We start from the raw sequence: 14,381 nt of genomic DNA, 5'->3' as shown, positions 1-14,381 counted from the left end.
AGATCATTGTGCAAGGCCACAAGAAAATCACAGCCTAGTAGTAAAGTAGTACACAATTACATATATGTGTACGTCAGAGATAATTTTATTACTGTAGATAAATATTAAACTAATGGTAATGATATTCATTCTGAGGTAAGAGGTAGTAAAGGGGAGTTTCCTGATGTCTGCAATTTACTTTGAAATGTACCTATAAAATAAGATGGATTAGAAAAGATGGTAGCGTGAGAGGCGAGAGAGAGGCCTCCTCCTAAAACTGCATATAATACGAAAATATAATTAATACAATTAATCCTGAAAAGCAACAGAAAAGAAGGCTGCGCCAGACTGTATACACCTGAAGGAAAGAATAGACTTCACTGAACAGGGTAACGTACCACACCTACATTCAAATCCTACCATTTGCAATAACATGGATGGAGCTAGATGGTATTATGCTCAGTGAAATACGCCAGGCAGAGAAAGACAAGTATCAGATGATTTCACTCATCTGTGGAGCATAAGAACAAAGCAAAAAACTGAAGGAACAAAACAGCAGCAGACTCACAGAACCCAAGAATGGACTAACAGTTGCCAAAGGGAAAGGAACTGGGGAGGGAGAAGGGTAATAAGGGGCGCTACGATTAGCACACATATTGTAGGGGCGTACATGGGGAAGGCAGTATAGCACAGAGAAGACAGGTATTGACTCTATAGCATCTTACCACACTGATGGACAGTGACTGTAATGGGGTATGAATGGGGGCTTGATAATGGGGGACATAGTAACCACAATGTTGCTCATGTGATTGTATATTAATGATACCATAATAAAAATATCGACATATCTGCAACTAAACTATTTACCCTTCACGCATTCCTGTTAAAAAAGCAAACAAGAACTCGTAATCTCCTGAAGGTCATTATCATCCACACCACCATTCTTGACTTCCTCAGTCATTCAGCCCCCACTCCTACATTAACTAGTCAGTAATAAAGGTACTTAGATCCTTTTTTTTTCATTTTTTTCTTGGATTATATAGTAGCTCTGTAAGTTGTCTTCCTACTCTCACACTTAGCACTGTTCATCCACTCTTCACATTGCCAGGGATGTTTAGGTAAGTCTAATCATGTATAGCCTTCCATAAAATGTTTCACTGGTTTTTCATTGCTTTTAGGATGAAAACCAAACTTGTTAATATGGTACATCACTCTTCCTGATCTGGTCCTGCTGACATCTCCAACTCACTGCTAAAACTTTACAGTTATAAAACATACCAAAAACTTCACATTTCCTTTGACATTTCCTGTTAAATGTCATTGTAGATATGGATTCTTGACCTGAAATACTTCTTTAACACCCCACTCCCCACACTTGCCCAAGTTATGTTTTTAGCCTTAGCCTGGATTACTTAACTCTTGATGCCATTTTTTGCCCAGAAGTTGGGGTAAGGTCAGGTTTGAGTTAGTCATACTCCTCAGTTCATCACATATTTTCATTATTGGTCGGTACATGGTTCCTTCCCTATTTTACTTACATATTACCTCCACCCACTTGTTTTTCCCATCCTCCACCCTGGTAGGCTAGCCTTCTATTGTATTGGATATGTATCTTTTTTGAGGTGGCAGATACTTTTATAAAATGCATATTACCTAATTCTGTTTTAAAACTTTCACTATTGTTTTAAGGATTATTTTAGTATGTCACAATAATCACAATAATTTCATGCTTCTAATTGATACATGGTATATAATTTCTGTTCTACTCACCTGCTGTCCTGGTGATTGAAGCCTATCCCTGTCATCACAAATAATGTAACACAGAACATCCTCATACATGGTCACTTACGGATTTTTGTGAGAATATTTTTTGTGGTATTAGTCAGTGTATGGTGATGTTTATGAACATGCTCTCTGTAAAAAAATTTTATTGGTAGAAAAGATACATAGCATATAATTTTTAAAGAATACTAAAATATACAATTTAGTTAAATTTCATTGTGGTAGAGTCAGTTGTTTCTCAGTGTTTCATTAATTTTTTTTGCTCAACTCTTATACCCCTGACCAAACTTTGGTTTCAACTGGTGATTGTATTGTTCTGATATGAATATTGGTTGGTATTTTCATTTACATTAATGAGTAGATGCAAGTAAAAATTGTGAAGGCATGTTGAAGCTTCATTTATTCATACATGATAAGAGCAACTTAATTGCTGAACTGGGTGATGGTTTTTGAATACTGGAAGAATGTTGTGCTATTCACAATAATTGACTGTAGTCACAGCAAACCTTTAAAATTGATCAGCATTATTAACATCTCCTCCTTAACTGTCATAAGTCCAGGGTCAACCAATCAAACAACCAATCAAAGACTGATACGTGGTATTTGCTGTTATCCATAGTTAAATATTCCTACCATTACATATTTCAAGCTACCAAAGACATGTCACTGAGTAGGGAAATAAGAAGAAATGTGCAATAGCATACAATTTTATAGAATACACCATACAGATCAAGTAGCATAACTTCAAGAACATAAATAAAAGTATTGTAGTAAAAAAATTAAAAGGGGTATCTATTTTTTATTTCAGAGTATCTATTCCTTTTGTTTCTAATATAATTTATTTAATTAGAAGCTTACATAAATTAACTTTTAATAATGACTGTTTTATAACAGATTATCTTGTTTGGTTATTTTTTTCTTCTTTTGGTATATACTTATTCTCTGAGGGATCTCACTACCCCTAATGTTTCAACTTTCTTTTGAAATATTTCCCAAATTATGTTCTGTGCAAAATTTTTGATTATTTTGTTCTATAATAAAGTACACTTAGAATTTTCTGCATGATTCATAATGTATAGTAATATTCATAATATAAAATAAATCCTATGGTAATTCTGAAGTAAAGAACCCTCTCAATGATGTTTAAAATAATCCTTTCTAATTTTTGAAATACAGATCACATCATGGTGCATTTACTAAATCTATTGAAACTGTGAATACTAGTTTGTCAAATATTGGCATAAAAGTTGATAACTTATGTATGTGTATGTATATGTACTTCTATAAAATGCATATTACCTAATATATGTGTGTGTGTGTGTTATATTTCACCTTTCCTTTTTATATAAAATCCAAAACTGGATTTCCCACATCTCTTACACATCCAAAGGCACTTCAAGATTATACTGTCAAGTATTGGGCTCATTGCTACATCAATGACCTGAAGTCAAAGTCAACCAATATATACTTACAGTTAACAAGTTGGGTTTATTACTGGTTTCAGTGAGGGAGAGTGCAGAACATAGTGAAATGTAGGTTATCTCACTACAAGGATGTTAGAAAGAACTCATTTAGGATTTGGGTTTAGTCTAAATAATTTTGGAAAAGATCTAAAGGAAGAGGAGCTAGCTCTAGGTTAGGTGCTATCAGAAAGTAGCAGGAAAATCTATGATTGGGCATCTCAATTTATGTGTAGTACGGCTGGCTAGAGGAGGATAAAGCTGTAATTGGTAAAGAAGTAGCAGAAACTCATTTTAGCTGCAGGAGAGGAATGTTTGGTATTTTGTGGGTTTCATAATGATCACCTTTTTGTCTTATTTAGTTATTGTCTCAGAGTTACCTTGTTTAATGTTCATGTTTTGTGAGATTATGTCCAAGAGCAAAACAACATGGCTTAGACTGCAGTGTCAATTGTGTGCCCTAGAGTTACATAATCATGCAGGGTGGAATTGAGTATCTGGTAAAATTCACAATATTTTGAATAGGAGATAACAAAGTCAGAGTTTCTTAATATCCAAGACTATTATTAATAGTAGAAGATGAATCAAAGCTGCATCGTATGGGTGAAAAGGGGTTGAGCAATGGATCAAATGAATTCTCATAAAAACACAGATGTTAGCTAATATAAAATGACTTTAAGTTACATTGGCTTTTTAAATTGATGTTGCATCCATCTGAAAATAAGAATTCTAAACTAATGTGCTGAGACCTTTCCAAGACTGAGGAAGCTAAAATTTGATGAACAAGTAGATGCTGCCAAGAGAATATTTACATGAAATAGGAAAAGAATGCTTCTATATCTAGTATTAATATTAAATTTTATTAGCTCTGTGGCCCTGGGTAAGTCACTTTGTCTTTCTGAACCTCAGGTTCCTTACCTGTAAAACTATGTGAGTGGATGGATGCTGTACATAGACTATCTTAATTCCATGAGATAAAAGGTACAAAAGGCTCCCCCAACATGCCGCAAATGCTTCAGAGTCTATCTAAGATTTCTTGCATGAAGAAATAGCAGGTTCCATCATTATGTTCTATTTCTTAAAGAAGTAATGGTGAAGGATAATTTAAGGTGTTCCCTACTTGCCTTTTCTGCTTCTCCTGTTTAGAAGACAAAATCTGGTCCAGGGAGACATCAAAGTGGGCCCTTCAGGGATTCAGCATGCACTGAATTAGCTGCTGCACAACCAGCCTCTTTTTACACATTGTTCCCTTCCTCCGTACCTTATCTCTAGTTGGTCTCACTTGTTTTTTATTTTAGCCTTTGAAATATTGATTTATGTAGTTTCAGACTCTCTGTTTAGTGTACCATATCTTAGATTGATAATTCTACAATAACTGTGACAGAGATTGAGAGTTTCTCCTACTACCTCTTTTCCTTTACTGATATTGTAAAATTATTGAAGTTTTAAGCTGAGACAGCTAAAAATATATTCAGCCACCCAGAATGTATTCTGTTTTAACCTCCTTTACAGATAGGTTGGCCACCTTACCAATTTCTGACCAAAGAGACATAAATATCAATGGTAGATACAGCTTATGTTGACGTGAATGTGCCTGGTGCTCTTCCTACTTTCTACTGGCTGGAATGTTGAAATAATGGCAGGAGCTCCAGCCATATTTGATAACATACAGATGAAGGCCTCATACAGTAATGGTGAAGTCAAAATTTGGAAGGGCTTTGGGTCCCTGACTATTTTGTTGAACTTGTCATACCAAGTCTGGGCTTTGGCTTGAGTAAAGAGAAGCAAAAAACAAAACTTGTGTGTTTCAGCCATGGTAAATTTGGATTTTCTGTAACGTTTTTTCTAATATGATGATAATGGAAGCCATATTAAAAAATATTATTCCCTTTATTTACCTACCCATTTGTCACTTTCTTTTCTGTGCAAGTATCTATCTATCCAAAGGAACTCAGTGCAGTATGGTGAGATAATGTTACAAGACATCAAACTTACATAATATAAAAATAAGAATATCTGCCTCCTTTCCCCATCTCCCCCAATACTTCCACCTGAATCCTAAGAGCTTTTCCCCTTCCCCAAGCCAAAAGGACAGGAATTACCAAACATATATGTAAAGGCTGCAGAAAGTTTTAAGTAAACAAACAAACAGGAACCAAAAGAAGAAAGAAGGGAAGGGAGAGAGAGGGGAAAAGAAGAGGGATAACAAATAGCCACTGGTCAAAGCAGAATTCAGAAATCTTAAAATATACACAGGCAATGTTAATTTTCTTGCTTGGATAGACTGGATAGAGTGAATGGGCAGAGAGAAAAAGGAGCTGAGAGAACCATGGGGCAAAAGAGAATGTGCTGGAGAAATTGAGAGTCTCTGCCAAAGTTTCAGAAAACTGAGTTTCCTGGTTACCAAAAGCTAATTTTTGCCTATGGAATGTTAGGATTCAGTTAAAATTTGACTGTCCTAGTCTCACATTTCCAGACAATACATCCTCTTAAAGGCAAGGCTCCCTCTGATGACCCAAGACAATTAACTGTAAACCTCTATCAAGGGATAGCAAGAGATTTAGACATGGAAATTTGATTTTTTTATGTGAATGGAAACCTTGCACCTATTCAATGCAAACAAAATGAAAGTCGTTTTGAATCACACATGAAGTGGAGCTGTTTTGAAGTTTACAAATACATAAGGTATTGCAGGATAAAACAGAAAATAAATGAGGCAAAGGACTAGAAGGGCAGTTCCCAAAATAAGATGGGAATAGGCTGAAGGTTAATATACAAATTGGTTGCCACAAGGTCCTGTACTTTTTTTAGGGATGAGCCATGAGTTAATCTCTGAGATTATAGTGCCAACATACATGGAAAAATACAGTAATTTTATGCTCAACGTGTCCATAATATATATCCTGCTGTTTAGAAGGGTAATTAATGCTGACACTAAGATATCAGAGAAACACATTAACTGGTCCTTCTCCCTGAAACCATAATTTTATGGAAGACATTCTCAACATCTTTAGAGTAAATGGTCATTTTTCTTGTTCTTTACTCTGTTACTGTCCTTAAAAAGATGCTTATATATTTGTGTTCTATAGCTGGACAGCATCCCAGGTTTTGATTCACCAAATGTTGTTTCAAAATATTAAAAAAATGGCAGGGGATTAATCTTTCAGCCTTGAGAGATTAACAGAGTCTGGGATAACTTTTTGCAGTCAACAATTGGAAAACTGGGTGAAATGTATGGGAGTCCATATATAATTCATACATAATTTTTACACATTGGACAATAGAATAGCACAGGGCTGTAATCCCTGAAAGAAAGCAAGTGAATGAATATATACTTATTAATTATGGAGTTTCTTTATGCTTTCAGTATCAGTATTAATTATACTTTTAAATAAGATATACTTTATGTCACGGATATTTTCAGTTTTTAAAATTTTTACCATTTTAAATACTAAAATCACCCTTAAATATCATGGTGTCATTCAATTTGTCCCCTGATGCCTTTATTTCCTATAATTTGATACTTAGATCTGGAAGCTAAATGGGATTCTGATTTTTTTTCAATAAAAAACTTAGTAATATTGTGTACTTCCATGGGAAGGAATGAATATTTGACTTCTTCTTTGACATCAGTACCTATTTTGATTATTGTCTAGCTCCATTAAGTTCTTAATGGTTCCAAAATGGTAATATTTTAATTCCATCATTTGCTTTTCATTTTAGGAGTTATCCTACTTCTATAGAGAAACTTTCTTTTTCAATTATTTGGTTATTTTAGGGCACAGTTGTAGGAGAGGCAGGTTATATACTTTATAGCCTTTATCACTTTTAAAAATGAAGTTGTTTCCAGCATGCTTGAAAAATTGACCAAGGAGTTTTCTGGGATTTCTGTTTGTTTGTTTGTTTGTTTGGCTTTAATGATTTAGAAGATAAGTACCAACTTTGGAAAACAGTTTGCCTCTCTGGGGTCTTAATCCTGTTCAGTTGATCAGTTGGTCAGGGAGTAAGTAAAGACAGATATTATTTTCCATAGATATCAAATGCATATAGACTACTCAACTACATTCTTCCTCTCTTTTCCTAGATTCATTTCAACCAAATTGAAATGTTACTATTCCTTAGTAGTTTTCTTTTTTCTAAGAGAAACACAAAGTGAACAAGAATCCTAAGGAAAAAATAGGTTAGGCAGAGGGGTATGTATCACCTTGAGGTGAGGATTCACAAACTGATTAGGGTGTTGGGGAAGCCAGAGTTAGGCTGAAGTTTAACTAGTCATATTGATTTCCAGGGTGAACCAGTATAGAAAGACCCCTCTCTGGAACCAGCTGTGTTTTAGGACATAGCAAAGGTTAAAAACAGGGAAGCCAGGTTCTATTATTAAACTCAAGAAATGATTGCTCTGCTAAAGGAGATTATTGCTGGAAATTCAAAAAAGAATGCTAGAGACTGCATAGGCCCTTGAATGAAGAGAAGATAAAGATCAATGGTAAAGTCAAAGAGTCTAATGAGGGAATTGCTTTAAAAAGTTGAGGAATCCAAGAGTCATTTTCACTGAGCCATTTACACAAGACTTGAACAGAAAAATAAGGAAAGGAGAAATTCTTAAAATGCTCAAGTGCTCAGTCCTTAATTTATTCTTGGGTGACCTAGTTTTTTTTCACATTTGGGGGAGGTGGTTGACGATATATGTTTCACTATATGGTAATTTATATGCTTTATATATTTTTATCAGACTAGAACTCAATTTTAAATGTAATTGCTCCAATTTTTGGTATTTGGATGATAAAAGTTCTGTTAATTCTAATAGTGCTTAAATTAAGCAATCATGAATAATAACCTCTTGTCAGTAATCCTAGATGGAACAATAACAATTGCTTGACAACATCATCAGCCTGCAATGTTAAAAACCATCTTTACTTTCAATATTGAGATTTAGCAGCACTAATTCAGGCCAACAATGAGGATATAAATAAAAGAGTGCTAGAATTCTTGCAGTTGCCTAAATTTTGTTATATTGTGTGTAGATAGAAGAGGATTATATCTTACTTAGCATATGTCCAATCATTAATAGAAGAAACATTAATAATTAAATAATTAAAAAAAAACAAATTATAAGTTCAACAGAGGCCAAAGAAGCAATAGTATAATGTTCTATCAGTGGAGACAGATCAGCAAGGTTGAACACGTAGGATAAAAACTAGATAATTAGACATTATGAAAAGGTCTAATAAGAAATTGTGCACTTCATGTGAGAGTGTTACATGTGTCTTTCCTACTGAAAGTATGTCAAACCCAAGTACTCATAAAAGTAGTTTAAGAAATGTCAATTTTGATTAGAATTTTGACAGTGTTCTAGCATTAAATAATTTTATGTCCATCTGGTCTAGAATATTGTATCTAAGCAGAAGTGGGAAAAATAGACTCAAACTTGGCAGAATAATGAATCACCCATGTATAATAAGTGCATCCAAAAGAAGCCCAAAACTATAGTTTTTGATTTTGATTTTACCTTATAAAGATTTTTGCAAGATAACTCCCACAACAAAATAAGGAAATGGACTTTCCCTTTGGAATAAGTGTGATTTTTTTTTTCAGTTTTCTAAGAGTGAACTTTAAATTTTCATATTGTCATATTTAACAAAAGGAAACCTCATAATATTATTATTTTTAAGTCTAGGGATCAATTGCAATGTTGCATGATTTTATGTTCTTAATGAAAAGTAATCTCCCCATGGATCAATTGATCAGAGAAGTTTTATACCCAAAGAGTATGGGAACATGATATCAAAAGTAAAAATGCATTTATGAAATGACTCTTAATTTTTTATTTAAGAAATAGAATTTCTTGTGGTTATGCATATTTAATACATTTACCAGGGCTTAAGCCTATCTCATATTGGCTTTGCATTGAGGTTTTCAGATAGGACCGCTCTGGTGCCATAGCCAAAAATATTAGGTCATCACTGCTTGTGGAACTAAGAAGCCATGTGGTTCTTAGTTAATGCAAGCAAAAGTATTAGAATACTATTAAGCTTTGTTTCATCCAACTCTGCAGCTGTTCTAAGAAAGCAAAAACTATGCTTCCAGTTCTGTTGGTTCCATAATGTATCAGTTACAATAGTAAAAGGCTCATCATTACAATGTTATGGCTCTTAAAAATTTCACTAAATCAAAGATATTGGGATCATGTACCAGAACTACTGTTTTGTATTTGTATGTCTAAATTATTATTGAATATTACATTTTTTTCAAGGAAAAGTGTTTTATAATGCATGAATCCTTTAAATTCATCTTGGTTTTTGTGCTTCCCTCCTACTAATCTGCATTACTTGATTGTAATGTTTGGGCTAGCAGAAGACAGGGGATGATCAGATTTTATTTCAATATTTAAAACTGCTAAAAACTATTCATCAATCTACACCCATTCCCTGATTCTATAACTCCAGTTGTTACCATACACGTTCATATTTATATTCAAGCTCATGTTACAAAAACAATTCATTATATTTCCCCTAATCCAAGTCCGCTCAATTTCCATTAAATCCTCTCAACTTCCTTTATTTCCTGTGTAGTGACTTGCTTCATGATCATCCCAGGAACCTGAGACTGTCATGAATTTTTCCCTTTATCTTGCTTTTTGCATTAACTACTACAGTCTGTTGGTTCTTTTTTCTGAACATATCTCATGTCTCTCTTGCTTCTCCATCCCTATTGTCACAATTCTAGCTCAGGCATTAATCATCTGTCCTTTTAACAATCCTCTTAGATGGACTGGCTGATTCTAGAATGATATAATCCAATCCAAGCTATATACTGAGTCCAGAGTAATCTTTGTAACTAGGATACTTGATCATCTCACTTCCCTCTGTACAATTCTTCAATGGTTTCCCACTGCTTACAGGATAAATTTTAAGCCCTTTCCACATAGCATATAACACCCAATCTCTCTCTGCAGCTTCAACTAGTAGAATTTACACCCTTGCACTTTACATACCACAAATGCTGAACTACTTGTAAACCCTGTCACAAGCCTCTGAGTCTTTGCTCAGGCTGCTCCCACTGCTTGGAAATCCCTTCCCTGACTCTCTGATTGATGAATATCTAATATTAGTGCATACTTTTGGTAAGATACCCACAACTCCTTCTCTCCTTCCATCATTCAGAATGTCATCATCCCAGTTGGTCTCTGAGATTTCCAGGATTATTCCCAGCACACCTTTGTTTTTCATGTATTTATTACCCACTGGAGGCCCCCAACTCCCATCTCCTCATGGCTGTGTTTAACCTTATTCGACTCCATTTTTTAAAACCCCTATTACCAATTTCATTCCTAACTCTGCTAGTGCACTCTCTGGAACTTGTGATTTGCCCTTATTAAAATAACCATGTCCTCACCTTCTTCATTAAACATAACTTTACCTTTGTGCTCTGACCAAGACTTAGTTTTACCCTTACCATACTATTTTTCATGAAGCTTCTTCAGATAGGAGCTATTTTTTCTCCTATGGTCCTTTTCCCTTTGCACCTGAAGTTGGAGTGAATGCCCTTTCTGTTTCTCTGTGTTGTATCTAGAACACTGTCCCTCTCCTTCCTTCCAAAAAACCTTCAGTACTGAAGCTTCTGGCATCAGACCACGTCACTCGTTTTTATTGTTTCTGTTAGCTACACATAGGCTTGTCTCTCTCATTCCTTAATTATTGTAAGTACTGATTCACTATGACTTTCTGTAGTACAATAAATAATAAAATTTTGATAATTTTAATGCCTATATAGATTCAAGTAAATGAACCTTTCAGTTCCCTGTCCTGGTTTCCCAATTCCTTGGCTTTTCTTTATTTACTCTATTTTTCACCCTAAAACAGTCAACTACTCTCATGTTCTTACTCTAAACCAGCTGTAACCAACATCTGCGCTCCTTCCCTAATTTCATTTATAAGCACTGTGCTTTCTTTTCCTTTTCCAGCCTTTTATTATAAAGAGTTTTCAAGCATACAGAACATTTGGAAGAATTGTACAGTAAATACCTGTGTACCGACCTCCTAGATTCAGTCATTAACAGTTTACTGTGTTTGCTGTGGATCATATCTATTCTTCTATCTACCTATCCGTCCCTCTATCCAACACTAATCCATCTAATTTTTTTCTTTTCTTTTTTTAAATTAAGGTAATATTGATATACACTCTTATGAAGGTTTCAAATGAAAAAACAATGTGGTTACTACATTCACCCATATTATCAAGTCCCCACCACATACCCCATTGCAGTCACTGCCCATCAGTGTAGTAAGATGCCACAGATACACTATTGCCTTCTCTGTGGTAAACTGTCTTCCCCGTGACCCCCCACACCATGTGTACTAAACATAATATCCCTCAATCCCTTTCTCCCTCCCTCCCCAGCCACCCTCCCACACACTTCCCCTTTAGTAACCACTAGTCTCTTCTTGGAGTCCGTGAGTCTGCTGCTGTTTTGTTCCTTCAGTTTTGCTTCATTGTTATACTTCACAAATGAGGGAAATCATTTGGCACTTGTCTTTTTCTGCCTGGCTTATTTCACTGCACATAATATCCTCCAATTCCATTCATGTTGTTGCAAATGGTAGGATTTGTTTCTTTCTTATGGCTGAATGTATTCCACTGCGTATATGTACCACAACTTCTTTATCCATTCATCTATTGATGGACACTTAAATTGTTTCCATGTCTTGGCTATAGTAAATAGTGCTGCAATAAACATAGGGGTGCATATGTCTTTTTGAATCTGGGCTCCTGCATTCTTAGGGTAAATTCCTAGGAGTGTAATTCCTGGGTCAAATGGTATTTCTATTTTGAGTTTTTTGAGGAACATCCGTACTGCTTTCCACAATGGTTGAACTAGTTTACATTCCCACCAGCAGTGTAGGAGGGTTCCCCTTTCTCTGCATCCTCACCAGCATTTGTTGTTTCCAGTCTTTTCGATGCTGGCCATCCTAATTGGTGTGAGGTGATATCTCATTGTGGTTTTAATTTGCATTTCCCTGATGATTAGTGATGTGGAGCATCTTTTCATGTGCCTGTTGGCCATCTGAATTTCTTCTTTGGAGAACTGTCTGTTCATACCAGCCACCCATTTTTTAATTGGGTTATTTGCTTTTTGGGTTTTGAGGCATGTGAATTGTTTATATATTTTGGATGTCAACCTCTTGTTGTATATGTCATTTATAAATATATTCGCCCATACTGTAGGATGCCTTTTTGTTCTGCTGATGGTGCCCTTTGCTGTACAGAAGCTTTTTAGGATAATGTAGTCCCATTTGTTCATTTTTTATTTTGTTTCCCTTGCCTGAGGAGATGCATTCAGAAAAAAATTGCCCATGTTTATATTCAGGAGATTTTTGCCTATGTTTTCTTCTACGAGTTTTACGGTTTCATGACTTACATTCAGTTCTTTGATCCATTTTTAGTTTCCTTTTGTGTATGGAGTTAGACAGTAATCCAATTTCAATCTCTTACATGTAGCTGTCCAGTTTTGCCAACACCAGCTGTTGAAGAAGCTATCATTTCCCCATTGTATATCCATGGCTCCTTTATTGTATACTAATTGAGCATATATGTTCCAGTTAATATCTGGACTCTATATTCTGTTCCATTGGTCTATGGATCTGTTCTCGTGCCAGTACAAATTGTCTTGATGACTGTGGCTTTGTAGTAGAGCTTGAAGTTGGGAAGTGTAATCCCCCCTGCTTTATTCTTCTTTCTCAGGATTGCTTTGTTTATTTGGGGTCTTTCATGGTTCTGTATGAATTTTAGAACTATTTGTTCCAGTTCATTGAAGAATGCTGTCAGTATTTTGATAGGGATTGCATTGAATCTGTAAATTACTTTAGGCAGGATGGCCATTTTGCCAATATTAATTCTTCCTACCCAAGAGCATGGGATGAATTTCCATTTATTAGTATCCTCTTTAATTTCTCACAAGAGTGTTTTGTTTTTCAGGGTACAGGTCTTTCACTTCCTTGGTTAGGTTTATTCTTAGGTATTTTATTTTTTTTTGCTGCAATTGTGAATGGAATTGTTTTCCTGATTTCTCTTTCTGGTAGTTCTTAGTTCTTCATTAGTATATAGGAATGCACGAGATTTCTGTGTATTAATTTTGTATCCTGCAACTTTGCTGAATATAGATATTAGTTCTAGTAGTTTTGGAGTGGATTTTTTAGGGTTTTTTATGTACAATATCAAGTCATCTGCAAACATTGAGAGTATGACTTTTCTTTACCAATCTGGATGCCTTTTATTTCTTTGTGTTGTCAGATTGCCGTGGCTAGGACCTCCAGTACTATGTTGAATAAAAGTGGGGAGAGTCAGCATCCTTTTCTGGTTTCTGATCTTAAAGAAAAAGCTTTCAGCTTTTCACTGTTAAGTATGATGTTGGCAGTAGGTTTGTCATATATGGCCTTTATTATATTGAGGTACTTCCCATATATTTTCATTTTGTTGGGAGTTATTATCATGTCAAATGCTTTTTTGGCATCCATGGAGATGATTATGTGATTTTTGTCCTTCTTTTTATTGATATGGTGGATGATGTTGATGGATTTTCAAATGTTGTACCATCCTTGCATCCCTGGGATGAATCCCACTGGATCATGATGTATGATCCTCTTGATGTAGTTTTGAATTTGGTTTGCTAATATTTTGTTGAGTATTTTTGCATCTATGTTCATCAGGGATATTGGTTTGTAGTTTTCTTTTTTGTGGTTTCTTTGCTGGTTTTTGTATTAGAGTGATGCTGGCTTCATAGAATGAGTTTGGAAAACTTTAAGGAGGATGGGTATTATGTCTCCACTAAATGTTTGATAATATTCAGTGGTGAAGCAATTTGGTCCAGGGGTTTTGTTCTTAGGTAGTGTTTTGATTACCAATTCAATTCCATTGCTGGTAATTGGTCTGTTCATATTTTCTGTTTCTTTCTGGGTCAGCCTTGGATGGTTGTATTTTTCTAGAAAGTTGTCCATTTTTCTAAGTTATCAATTTGTTAGCATATAGTTTTTTATAGTATTCTTTGAAAATTCTTTGTATTTCTGTGGTGTCCATAATAAATTTTCCTTTCTCATTTCTGATTCTGTTATGCTCCTGTGTTGGGTACATAGATATTTGTAATGGCTATATCCTCTTGTTGAA

Source organism: Manis pentadactyla, chromosome 13 (assembly GCF_030020395.1).
Source record: "Manis pentadactyla isolate mManPen7 chromosome 13, mManPen7.hap1, whole genome shotgun sequence".
NCBI classification, from domain to species: domain Eukaryota; kingdom Metazoa; phylum Chordata; class Mammalia; order Pholidota; family Manidae; genus Manis; species Manis pentadactyla.
The sequence above is the reverse complement of the archived record's forward strand: the minus strand, read 5'-3'. Positions refer to the sequence as shown.